General features: G+C 44.0%; 1 protein-coding gene across 3 annotated transcripts in view; it reads right to left on the bottom strand.

Moving 5' to 3' along the window:
- Positions 1–12,191, bottom strand: part of CRIM1 (cysteine rich transmembrane BMP regulator 1) — a 396,377-nt gene that overhangs the window by 174,973 nt on the left and 209,213 nt on the right. The gene's annotated exons all lie outside the window — the stretch shown is intronic.

Below are 12,191 nucleotides of genomic sequence, written 5' to 3'. Positions count from 1 at the left end.
GAGCCCAGTGCTTCACTTCGCAGCTGTAGTTTGCTGTGCCCCAAGTCATTTAAGGTGCATTATGCCACCAAATTTTCTACAGTGGATAGAATTAATGTGTAATACATCACCAAGGCATGCAAACACCAACACCATTAAAGCGGTGCAACAGCATTTAGCCCACTTTAAAGTGTCATGCACACCCGTCTCTCATTTCGTCTACACACAGCCACAAGGTTCAAAGTAAACCAAACCTATGATTTTGACATGCATATTATTTACAAGCATGTGTGTTGAGTGCCACGGTGTTTCACACCAATATTCAAGAAGCAACTCCTATCCTGGGGAGGCTAGAGTATACAAAGTACAGTGAATACAAGACCTGGAGAAAGACAACAGAAACATTTAGGGCACATTCAGACAAGCATGCTCATGTGTTTACCTGGGGACAAGCAGCAGCAGCATATTGTGCTGCTGCTACTTCTCCCTGGGGAACACCCATGAACACATACTCTGGCACATAGGAAGTTGCCCTGAATGGGGTACGGTAGGCTCAGACCATCACGTGGCTTGGCTTTACCTAGGATCCAGGATGCCTCCCGAGGCTCCAGCATCAGTGATCTGGGCATGCAGAGCATGGCCAGCAACTGGGGTGTAGCTCCGGCTGGCCGGCCAGCATCTGCTGCTACCACCTGTACCATCCCATTTTTTTTGACACTGGGATCTCCTGGTGTAAAAGAACCCCACCATGCTGCAAATCAGCAGTGCGACTAACACCTGTGCGTGCTTGTCTGGACATGCACTTAGGAGTTTATTCAGATTCAGTGTTCTACTGTTTATAATATGTATTTTATAATAAAATGGCTTCCTTCCTCACATTTTTCATACTGGCATGTCAATAGTGGAGAATTAAAAAAGGGAAGGACCTGGGCAACTATAGACTAATTAGTCTTACTTCACTCCTGAGAAAACTCTTTGAGAAGATTATCAAGGAGCACATCTGTGACGGGTTAGCAGCAGGTATGATACTCAAGGGCAACCAGCACGGTTTCATTGGGGCAGATCCTGTCAGACCAACCTGATTGCCTTCTACGATCAGGTCACAAAAGCATTGGACACAGGTGTCGCGGTGGATGTAGTCTTTCTGGACTTCAGCAAGGCCTTTGACACTGTCCCCCGCCCTATTCTTATCAAAAAACTAGGTGACTAGGTGATGCCTACATAGTCAGATGGATTGCAAATTGGCTCAAGTGTCATACTCAGAGGGTAGTGGTAGACGGGTCTTTTTTGACCTGGAAGAAAGTGGGCAGTGGAGTCCCCCAAGGCTCGCCTTGGGCCCGCACTGTTCAATTCCTTTATTAGTGACTTGGACGACAGGGTGAAAAGCAGTCCATTTAAATTTGCTGATGATAATTTGGGGTGAGGTGGGTACGCTAGTAGGGAAGGACAGATTACAGCAGGACCTGGACAGGTTACAGGGGTGGGCTAATGAAAATAGGATGGGTTTCAATACTGACATGTGCAGGGTGCTGCACTTGGGCAGTAGGAACCAGCAGCACACTTATAAGCTGGGAAACTCCTTTCTTGAGAGCACAGTGGCAAAAAGAGACCTTGGAGTCACTACTGACTCCAAGATGAACATGGGCCGACAATGCAAGGTCATGGTCAGTAGGGCTAACTGTACCTTGTTGTGCATCCACAGATGCATCTCAAGCAAGGCCAAGGAGGTGATTCTCCCCCTCTATGAGACACTGGTCAGGCCACAGCTGGAGTACTGCGTCCAGTTCTGTGCGCCCCACTTCAGGAGGGATGTAGACAGCACTGAGAGGGTCCAGAGGAGGGCCACCCACATAAATCCAGTGACAGCAGGGCAGACCCTATGAAGAGAGGCTATGGGACCTTAACCTGTTCAGCCTTCACAAGAGAAGGCTGAGGGGGGACCCGGTGGCCGTCTATAGACTAGGGGGGACCAGCGGGGTATGGAAGAGACCTTGTTCCCCCATAGCGCCCCCCCGGGGTAAAAAGGGATAATACCACATGTTGTTAGAGAGTAGCTTTAGATTAGACATGCAAAGGCACTACTTCACAGTCAGGGTGGCTAGGATCTGGTCCCAACTTGCAAGGGAAATAGTGATGGCTCTTACCCTGGGGGTCTTTAAGAGGAGGCTTAACGTCTACCTGGCTGGGGTCATTTGAGGTCAGTTTTTTCTCCTGCCCAGGGCAGGGGGTTGGACCTGATGATCTACAAAGTCCCTTCCAACCCTACTTTTTATGAATCTATGAACGACCTAGGTCATCAGCATTCAAGATTTACTTACTTATACCCCAGTCTCTGCCTATTCTAAGCACTTTTGACTATAGCTTCTGTAGTAGCAGTCACTACAGATCTACAACTGAACCTCTTGCCTGACTTATGTTGCTATTGTATTCATACCACTTCTACTTAGAAAAGAGTGAACTAATATTTTACAAACATTAAATAAAAATACTTTACAGTCAATAACGTTGCTTCAAGACACTTGATCCACCCCAAAACCTTTAATGTACAGAAACAAGCAGTTAAGTGGAAAAATTTGTACATTTATTTCTACCTTCATAAAGCCTATGATGTTGTCAGTTAATGCTCTGCAACACTCCATTACATTTTCACTTTTGTCTATAGTGGAAACTAGAAAGTAATGCATATCTTTTACCATTATAAGTGTAGTCCTGTCCCTTCAAGGGCCAGGGTTGTTAAGAAAGTCAGGTGAATTACCTTAGCCCCACCAAACACAACAGATGGCAGGAATCCCTTATCTTGAATCATAATAAAAAGTAACAGCAGGGCCATAGAGAATAGCAATTATCCTCATATGCTTGAGCAGAGCCCCTTCTAAAGTAGCTAAGCTATTTCAAGGAAACATTTCTATAAAGCCGTTGTTCTCAACCCTTTCTAAGCTCAAAGCATCCCTCACACTCGGCTCAAGACATCCCTCAGAAAGTGCCATCTTTTACTATTTACTCATTGTTTGACTATAGAAAAATAACTGCAATTCTGTTGGAAAGAACTCAGAAAGACCACAACAGGGCAGAATATTCTTAGCACTGTGAATTCCTATTTGAAATCCTTCTGTGAATCATGTGAAACAATACTAATATTGCACAGCGCCCCATGGCATCCTTAAAAGATCTCAAGGCATCCCAGTTAAGAATCAGTGCCATAAAGGATAAAAATCCCAGAGAGACAGATAGTAACATGTTTTCACCAAATTATTTTGAAGAAGGGCTCAAAAACTCAGTGAGCCTGAATTCAGCTCAAATTCATTGGTTACAGTGTCCCCTATGAGCCACCCCATTCCTGTGTGAACAGGCTGCCAGCAGCTGCTTTTTTTTTGCCCCATTTCCCCCCGCAAGTCAGCACCTGGAGCGTTTGCCTCTATTGCTCCCTACTCCTTCCAAGATTACATCACTGTAACTGTACATGGTTGGAGTATATACTAGGGAAGACAAGGCTGCTTTGACAACATAGGCTGTTAATGATAGCTAGGGGTATGGACAGGCATTCATTTGAACTGCTAAGAATTTCTGGAAATTAGCAGGACTACAAAAATGTAATATGGAACATATGAACAGCTGTTCATGTGGGAATACAGAGCCACAGCACAATGGTTCAGTTTCCACTACCAAGGACTTGTCAATTTCATTTGCAGCCCACAATGGATCCCTGCTATCTGCATGCCCTTTAACTCCTGATCTAGCAGCAACAGCAGGTCCAGTGTAAATGTACTCCAGCTGGCAAAGAATCAAAGCCTGCCACTGCTTTTTCAGCTCCTGTGCAGTCTGGTATATAGTGCTATGTACAACCATGCAGATATGACCAAGGTCTTAGCCATGAGATCTCTGGTTTGACAATTAGCAGGATAAAGGTAAGTCCACGTTGGGAGAATCAGTGCAGAAGAGGTTTTCGGGCTATTCAAAAACCAGCAAGTGCTGCCAAAGCAATTCACCTGCTTGTCCAGCTGCAAAATGGAGGTCTCTGTGCTGATTCTGTTTCAAGAAGAAGACTACAGACTTCCCTTTGCTCCAGCCATGACCACTGCAAATTAGAGGTCAGCTAGTACACTAAGCACCTGTGGGCCTCTCAGCTGCTCCACCCATGGCATTGCCTGGCAGGGCTCTGATGCTTTCTCTGCTTCACAACAGCTGATCACTGTTGTGAAGCAGAGTACAAGTGAACCTCCTGGCTATACCACTTGCAGCACCACCCCACAGAGCTATGATGCTACCTCCACTTCAGGAGACATGCTGAAGGGTCTCCTCTTCTCCCAGTGATGTCATTTACCACTTGTAAAAGCAGAGACAATTTTTTTGAAGTATCCAGACACTACCTTAACCACCCGTGAGTTCCTGCTCTGTGCTCTTTGGCTTGTAGAGAATGCCAGAAATGCTGATGTGATGAGTGCAGATATTATTGGCATGGCAGCTGGATTCCTGTCATGTTTTTGGTGCAAGAAGGATTTTATCCTTCACAAAGAAAGACAGAGCTGAGCAGCAAGTCTGTATGATGACCTGTAAGCCTGCCTTTGCCTTCCTAGGGCAGCTGAGTTCATCATAAAAAAAGAATCCCTCATGCCACGAGGGGGAGTGATAAGGAACAAAACCCCCTGGGATGATGAAGGACCCTATGTGGTTATGTGTAATTGTACAATTGCTATGTGTGGCACTAAAATGTTCACACTGCTGAGAAGTTGCTCTTGCAATGAGCTAACCTTTTTCTGAAAAAGCACCATATTTTGGGGCAATAATACACTTGAATGGCTGTATGCTAGTTTTCTGCAGTACTTAAAGAACGTATTTCTCATTACAAAATGTAATGCCTATCCATGGCCAAGGATAATTCATCCTTCTTTAGCTGCCAGGACAAATGTCTGCCTGCTCCTACTCTTTGTAGATTCCTCCAGCTTTAGGGCATTTGTCAAAATCAACATCCTATAAACCAGATTACATAATTTTTGTGTGCAGCACTATCAAGGCCTGCATTGTATCTAACACCCACCATTTCCTTTCTCTAAATTCTACCATCAAATGATATGATGAAATAGGGGGGAAATGCAGTAGCAGAGCTGTATTCACAACACAATTGCTAAATACTCTTTCCCTGATTATCTTCATAGATTAATGGATTTAAGCCAGAAATGACTATTAGATCATCTTGTCTGACGTACTTTATACCACCAGCCATAAAGTTTCACCCACTTACCTCTCCATTGGGCCTTATAACTTGTGTTTGATTAACACTTAACTTCTAGAAAAGCATCCAATCTTAACGTGAAGCCATCAAGAGTCAGAATTCACAGACTAGCTTCCCGGATTAAGGACAATAAGAAGTCCTTCTTTAAATACTAGGGGGTAAAAAGAAAGTTCTGGGTAATGTGGGGCCCCTGCAGGACACATTAGGAAATGTGGTCGTCACACCAGAAGACAAAGCCAACAATTTAACAATTTCTTTGCCTCCATCTTCCTAAGCAGGGACCAGATCAGCCAACCCCCCGCTGGGCCCCCCTCAGGCCCCAGGGGAGGCACACCTAGGCCAAGGGTTAGTGAGGAACTAGTTAGGGAGCTTCTGGAGGGACTGGACGTATTCAAGTCAGACAGTCCAGATGATCTCCACCCTAGAGTACTAAGGGAATTAGCTGAGGTTATTGCAGGACCCCTGGCATGGCTTTACAAGCATTCGTGGTGCTCTGGTGTGGTGCCAGAGGTCTGGAAGAGGGCCAATGTGGTTCCCATCTTCAAAAAGGGGAAGGAGGAGGACCCGGGAAACTATAAGCCAGTTAGTCTTATCTCGATCCTAGGCAAGCTGTTTGAGAAAATTATGCTGTCACGCATCCACGAGGGGCCAGCAGGGGATTTCATGCTTAGGGGCAACCAACATGGGTTCATCAGTGGCAGGTCCTGGCAGACCAACTGGTGGCCTTCTATGATCAGATCACCAAATCCTTAGATGCAGGGGTAGCAGTGGACATAGTCTTCCTGGACTTTCGGAAGGCCTTCGACATTGTCTCTCACCCTGTTCTCATTAAGTAACTGGGGGACTGTGGTGTCACCACCTACACAGTCAATTGGGTCGCCAACTGGCTGGAGGGCCGCACCCAGAGAGTGGTGGTGGATGGGTCATTTTCAACCTGGAGGGATGTGGGCAGTGGGGTTCGGCAGGGCTCGGTCCTCAGGCCCGCACTGTTCAACATCTTCATCAGTGACTTGGACAAGGGGGTAAAAAGCAACCTGTTCAAATTTGCTGATGACACTAAGATGTGGGGGGATGTGGGCACGCTAGAAGGGAGGAATAGGCTACAATCAGACCTAGACAGGTTACAAGGGTGGGCAGATGAGAACAGGATGGGATTCAACACTGACAAGTGCAAAGTGATGCACCTGGGATGGAACAATTGGCACCACACCTACAGGTTGGGGAACTTGCTTCTTGTCAGTACAGAGGCAGAAAAGGATCTTGGAGTTATCACTGACTCCAAGATGAACATGGGCCGGCAGTGTGGGGATGCAGTCAGGAAGGCCAACCGTACCTTGTCATGCATTCACAGATGCATCTCGAGCAGGTCCAGGGAAGTGATCCTCCCCCTCTATGCGGCACTGGTCAGGCCGCAGCTGGAGTACTGCATCCAGTTCTGGGCGCTGCACTTCAAGAGGAATGTGGACAACATGGAGAGGGTCCAGAGGAGGGCCACTTGTATGATTAGGGGGCAGCAGGGCAGGCCCTACGAGGAGAAGCTACGGGACCTGAGCCTGTTCAGCCTCCAAAAGAGGCAGCTGATGGGGGTCTAGTGGCCTGTTCAAAACTAGTCAGGGGGGATCAGGAGGCACTGGGGAAGTCCCTGTTCCCCTGAGCACTACCAGGAGTGACCAGGAATAACAGTCACAAGCTGGCAGAGGGTAGATTTAGGCTAGACATCAGGAGGCACTACTTCATGGTCAGGGCGGCTAGGGTCTGGAATCAACTTCCAAGAGAAGTGGTGCTGGCTCCTACCTTGAGGGTCTTTAAGGGAAGGTTAGATGAACACCTTGCTGGGGTCGTTTGACCCCAGTACTCTTTCCTGCCATGGCAGGGGGTTGGACTAGATGATTTACTCAGGTCACTTCCGACCCTAGAAACTATGAAAGTATAAGCTACCCAAGAAATGGTAATTTTGTTTCCATGGTTTATTATTCTTGCTGCTAAAAAGTTGTGCCTTATTTCTTATGTTTTGGTCTAATTTACCTCACACTCTTCTTTTAAAAAAAATTAAGTCTGATTTGTAAGTATTTCAGTACAAGTCATTATTGCTAAGCCCTTAAATGATTTTTGTGGCTCTTTTCTGCATCTTCTCCAATTTTTCAACAACTTTTCAAGTTGCATATAATTTTCAAGTATCAGTTTCATGAACATTGTAGTCAGAAAAAATAACTTTTATACTTCTACTGACTATTCCTTTGTTTAGCATATTTATCCAAATCCATGACAACCCTATACGTAAGATGATTGCCCCAATAATTGGGTTCTATACGTGGAAAATTTATAAATTTGTTATAGTTTCCCATGTATATAATGTAATTATTGGAGCACCGTCTTATATTAATTTCCACTGCTGCTGCAGAGGGTAAAGCAGCAGCAGGAGGGAGGTGATGGGGGAAGCAGGCAATGACAGAGGCAGTGGAGGGGTGATGGGGGGAAGGCAATTTATGTGTGTGTGGGGGGGGGTTCAAGCAGCTTGTTGCTGCTGCTGCTATGGGGTTGGGCTCTATACCCCAGCTGAAGTGGGACTGGAGCCTGCTGGAGCAAGGTAAAGCAGCACGGGGTTGTGGTGGGAGGTAGGAGGAAGTGGGGTGGGGGACTGAGGCTGAAGGAGGCCAGAGGCGATGAGGAGGAGGGTAGAGGCTGTAGGGGAGCAGAGGTGGGGGGCAGGAAGCACTAACAGCTCCAGCCCTGATCCCAGGTCAGGGCCAGAGCCGGAGCCACAGCAGCTGCCGCCTGCCTCCTCATCTCCTCATACTAAAATCCAAGATGAAGGGTTCCCTCCAGCACATTCAAATGAGGAAGAAAACCTCTTCTTGTATATATCAAATTAGGCTTTTTTGAGTTTTTTAGCTATATTACACTGGAACTTCATGGTGAATTACTTATCTAATAATTTATTTTCAGTCACTGTTCTCGAGTTTATATTCCCCTATTGTGTAGCTATGACCTGAGATGTATTATCTTGCAGTTGGTTGTATTAAAATTTTTTTGAATGGTCCTGAGTAGCCAAGTAACACAGGTTGATCATCCTTCATCATTACCTCCTACCAATCTTTGTGTCACCTGCAATTTTTTAAAATCAAGAATGATTTTGTTTACTTCCAGATCACTGATAAAAATATTATCAGTTCCTCATCAAGCAGCAGTCACTGCTGAACCACATTAGAAGCATTCTCTTTTAGTGATTTCCTATTGATAAATACATACTGAGACCTCTCAGTTAGACAGCTCTTATTTCATATATACAAATTTTTTATTGTTAGTTTTAAATCAAAATGTCAAACAATACTAAGTCCGATGCCTTAAAAAAACCTAAGTTTATTATATCTGCATGGGTAGCTATTGACTAAACTGATAGTCTCATCAATAAATGGAATCAAGTTATTTGAAAATAATTACTTGTAATGTTGTATGTTCCTCCCTTCCTGCCATGGACTTTTTCCTCGTCTCCTTTCTGGCATTCTCTTCTCTCTTTCTTTCTTATTTACCTACGTATCTCCAGTTTGATTGTCTCCGGCCATGGACGAATCACTCTCTTTTCCCTTTACCTGATGGTTATGGGCCAGATGTCAGCTAAGAAGCCAAAGTTATTTTTTTCTTCTTATCAAAACAATTCTCCAGATCACTGAGCTCTACTTCCAATGCCTTACAGCCATTTTCTCCAGGCATAAGTTTGTGAGGGATTCATCTTGGATAAAAGCCCACAGTAAATAGAATTTTCCAACTTAAATTTTTTTTTTTTTTATATAAAGGTTCAGTGGTCATGCTAAATCAGAAGTGATTAGTATTAAACAGTACGTGAGTGGTCAAATAAATTCAACAATGAGAAAACTGACTGACCTAAGTAAGGGTATTATTCATTTTCAAAATATAGCAGTAAATGGTGATGCATATCCAGTTTCAAGACTAATGAGAAGGTAAATGATATCAATTATATCTTCTGCAACCTAGTATGTGAAAAATCAAAGTTCAATAACCTACCCAGTAAGACTGCGATTGGTTTGCCTGAGAGATGAGAAGAAATCTTATCACTACAAAGGGCCAAATCTTTTGAATGTGTTAAGGTAAACAGAAAGGAAATGATGAAAAGTGAAGTAGCACTAGAACAATTTTAAGTTCACAGGAAAATCTTGCTTCACATGTTAAGTCAAATAGAAGTGGGTACATATTAGAATAAAGCAAAAGCAGTCAGTTATTGAAGCTGAAACATCTGCCAATTTAGCAAATCTAATATAAGAATACTGATTTTTCAGCTCCATGGCATGCATGTTGCATCAGCTAAGGGTATGGAAAAAACATTCAACCACTTTAAACAGGGAAAAGGAGCTAGAGAAAAAGGAGTTGATGCTCAGGAGCATGCATCAGGTGCTATGCTGCAATCTGTATAATCTTGTAGCAATACAAATGAGTTAAATCATCCAAACTTTGAACCTGAATGTAGCAGTTTTGCTATATTTGAATTGCTACAGATTTATGCAGATATAACAGTTGCATCATATAATTTTGTACTGGTATACTCTGATATCAATTGTTATATCTATCTATGCCCCTGCATTTTGAAAATTATTTATAGATAGGCTGAGGCAGTGTCAAACTCCAGATCTGGACCACAGGGCTTCTTGGGGGATGGATCTGGTGGTGGCAATGAAACTGCTGTGGTGTAAGTCAGTCATTCTCAATTTTTTTTTTTTTTTTTTAATCAGGAGCCATTTGTAAACATTGATGGCCAGTCCTGACCCAGTAAAGAGTTTAAGTAGAAAACAGCCCCCTGGCCCTGCCATTGCGACCAGCTGCTGGCCCTGCCATTCCGATCAGCTGCTCCCCACACCCAGGCCCCAACTACCCAGTAGGTAGGGCTGGGGGTGGGTGTGTGGGACAGGGGGGTGAAGCCGGAACATGAGCAGCCCCAAGCAGCCCAGAACTCTGCCAGTCTGCAAGGGAAAACCCAGTTTCCTACGTTTTTCTCCTTTAAAGGAGAATCCATTTTTAAAGTTTGTTTGTGACTCTTTCATATATTCTTGGGACCCACTTTTGGGGCACGATCCACGGGTTGAGAAACGCTGGTATAAGCAACATCAGGGAGCCGTAAGGGGTTAGTGAACCCATTGCTTGGCCAGTCCCCAAATTCCCAGCCACTCTAACAGCCCTGCAGGCCAGAAAACACTCTTGTTTGGCACCCCTGGGCTAATGGAATCAAACTGTTAGGAAGTTTGATTTTGGATAAAGGAGTCTAAGTTACACCAACAAAAGCTTCAGATCTGAAACATGCTTATTATTTCTTCGTTATCTAAGTGTTAAAGCGAATACTGAATTACTGTGTTGAGAGGATACGCTGTATGATTAAATCAAGTATTAAAATATGTCAACTGTAACACTGTTGTTTTAAGAGAATGACAGGAATTTGGAACTGGAAGATAGATAAATACTAGTTTGGTGCAACAGATTATGAGGCAACAAACAACCTGGGTACATTAAAATTAACTCTACAGAATATAGAACCTTATCCCCAATAATCTGAAGAAATACTTAGAGAATTTAAGCACCATCAGTCTCTTTCTGATATAAACTCTTTTTAACTTGAGAGAAGCTCATCATACATACCCCCTATTATTATAAAAAACAAACTGGGCACCAAGTATTATATTTGCAGTTTTAATTATGCGTTTTGTAACGTAACATGAAACTATAAAAGCATTTTCTATGGTATGCACACATGGTAAAAAAAAAAACAAAGTAAGGGCTGGCCCCAAAATGTGCCAAACCTGCAGTGCCTCCCACAAAGTACTTTAAGAGGCACCACTATGTCATCACATGACCCCAAAGCACATTTGAGAGGCACCTAGTCTTGTTTCTCCCTGAAAAACCCTACTGTTCCAAAGCCCTACACCAACTGAGAAGTGTCCTATCTTCTTCTTAACCCACCTTCTTAGGGCCTTGTTGCACATTAATTTTAAGTGGCTCCTGGAACTCTTAGTTCTTGGATTATCCACACATTATCACTTAAAATTAGTTTTAAGCATACTTTAAACAGCTTAAAGTTTCGCCACTCCAGGACAGACTCATCTCTGATCTGTTTTACCCACCATCTGTTCCATTAATGTGTGGTCACTTCCCACAGATGAGCCACCCAAGTTACAGTCCTCTAGCATGCCAGGATGTAATGTCCCCTCCCCTCCTGTTCTGTGTAGACAGATTTTCTACCCCTGTATTCTACTGCCTACAGGGCAATTACAGCACCAACCCAACTCACCCTCCTACCCAGGGGTTGTGACAATCTACAGAGCACATGCCAGCTAGACAAGTTGCAGGGCATGGATGGCTCTAGGGTGGCTGACTTCCTTCAGGGGCTGATTGCCTTCATTTTACTTCACTTCTCCCACCCCCATTTTCTTGCCATTGCATTGCCCACCTGCATTCCATTAACTTTCTGCCTCCTGGCTTCATGTTCCTGCCTCCTCAACCCCGCTTTGCAACACCCCCCCACTTACAGGAGGGATAGAAGCCTGCCCTGACTCACCAGCTATCTATTTGCAACTTACAGCTATAGCTCCTAGTCCAGCCCCTGCTTGCCACTCCTAGAGTGGCAAGTCAGAGGTGTGAAGGTGAGGGGACATGCAGAAAAGGTTTCTAGCCTTAAGGTGTGACTGCTCTAAACTCAAACTAGCACTAAAAAGTGCTAGTGTAACAAGGCCCTTACAGTAGTCCTGAAATAGACATATATGTTTAAGGATTCAAACAGTATTTTTTTTCAAAACACTTGCAATTTTAAAAGACTCATGACAACAATTCTATATTGACCTTGATTCGTATATTCCAAAAGGTTTTAAACCCATAACAGTAATTGCTTTAGCAATGTTCATTAAAGCTAATTTGAATTACTGAAAGTGTAAACTTTTTTTAGAATCATCTTATAAGACCTTGGGCTGCAAGTACCATAAAA

The sequence above is a fragment of the Crocodylus siamensis genome, chromosome 1 (genome assembly GCF_052110815.1).
Source record: "Crocodylus siamensis isolate JL-2025a chromosome 1, ASM5211081v1, whole genome shotgun sequence".
Classification (NCBI taxonomy): domain Eukaryota; kingdom Metazoa; phylum Chordata; order Crocodylia; family Crocodylidae; genus Crocodylus; species Crocodylus siamensis.
The sequence above is the reverse complement of the archived record's forward strand: the minus strand, read 5'-3'. Positions and strand labels throughout refer to the sequence as shown.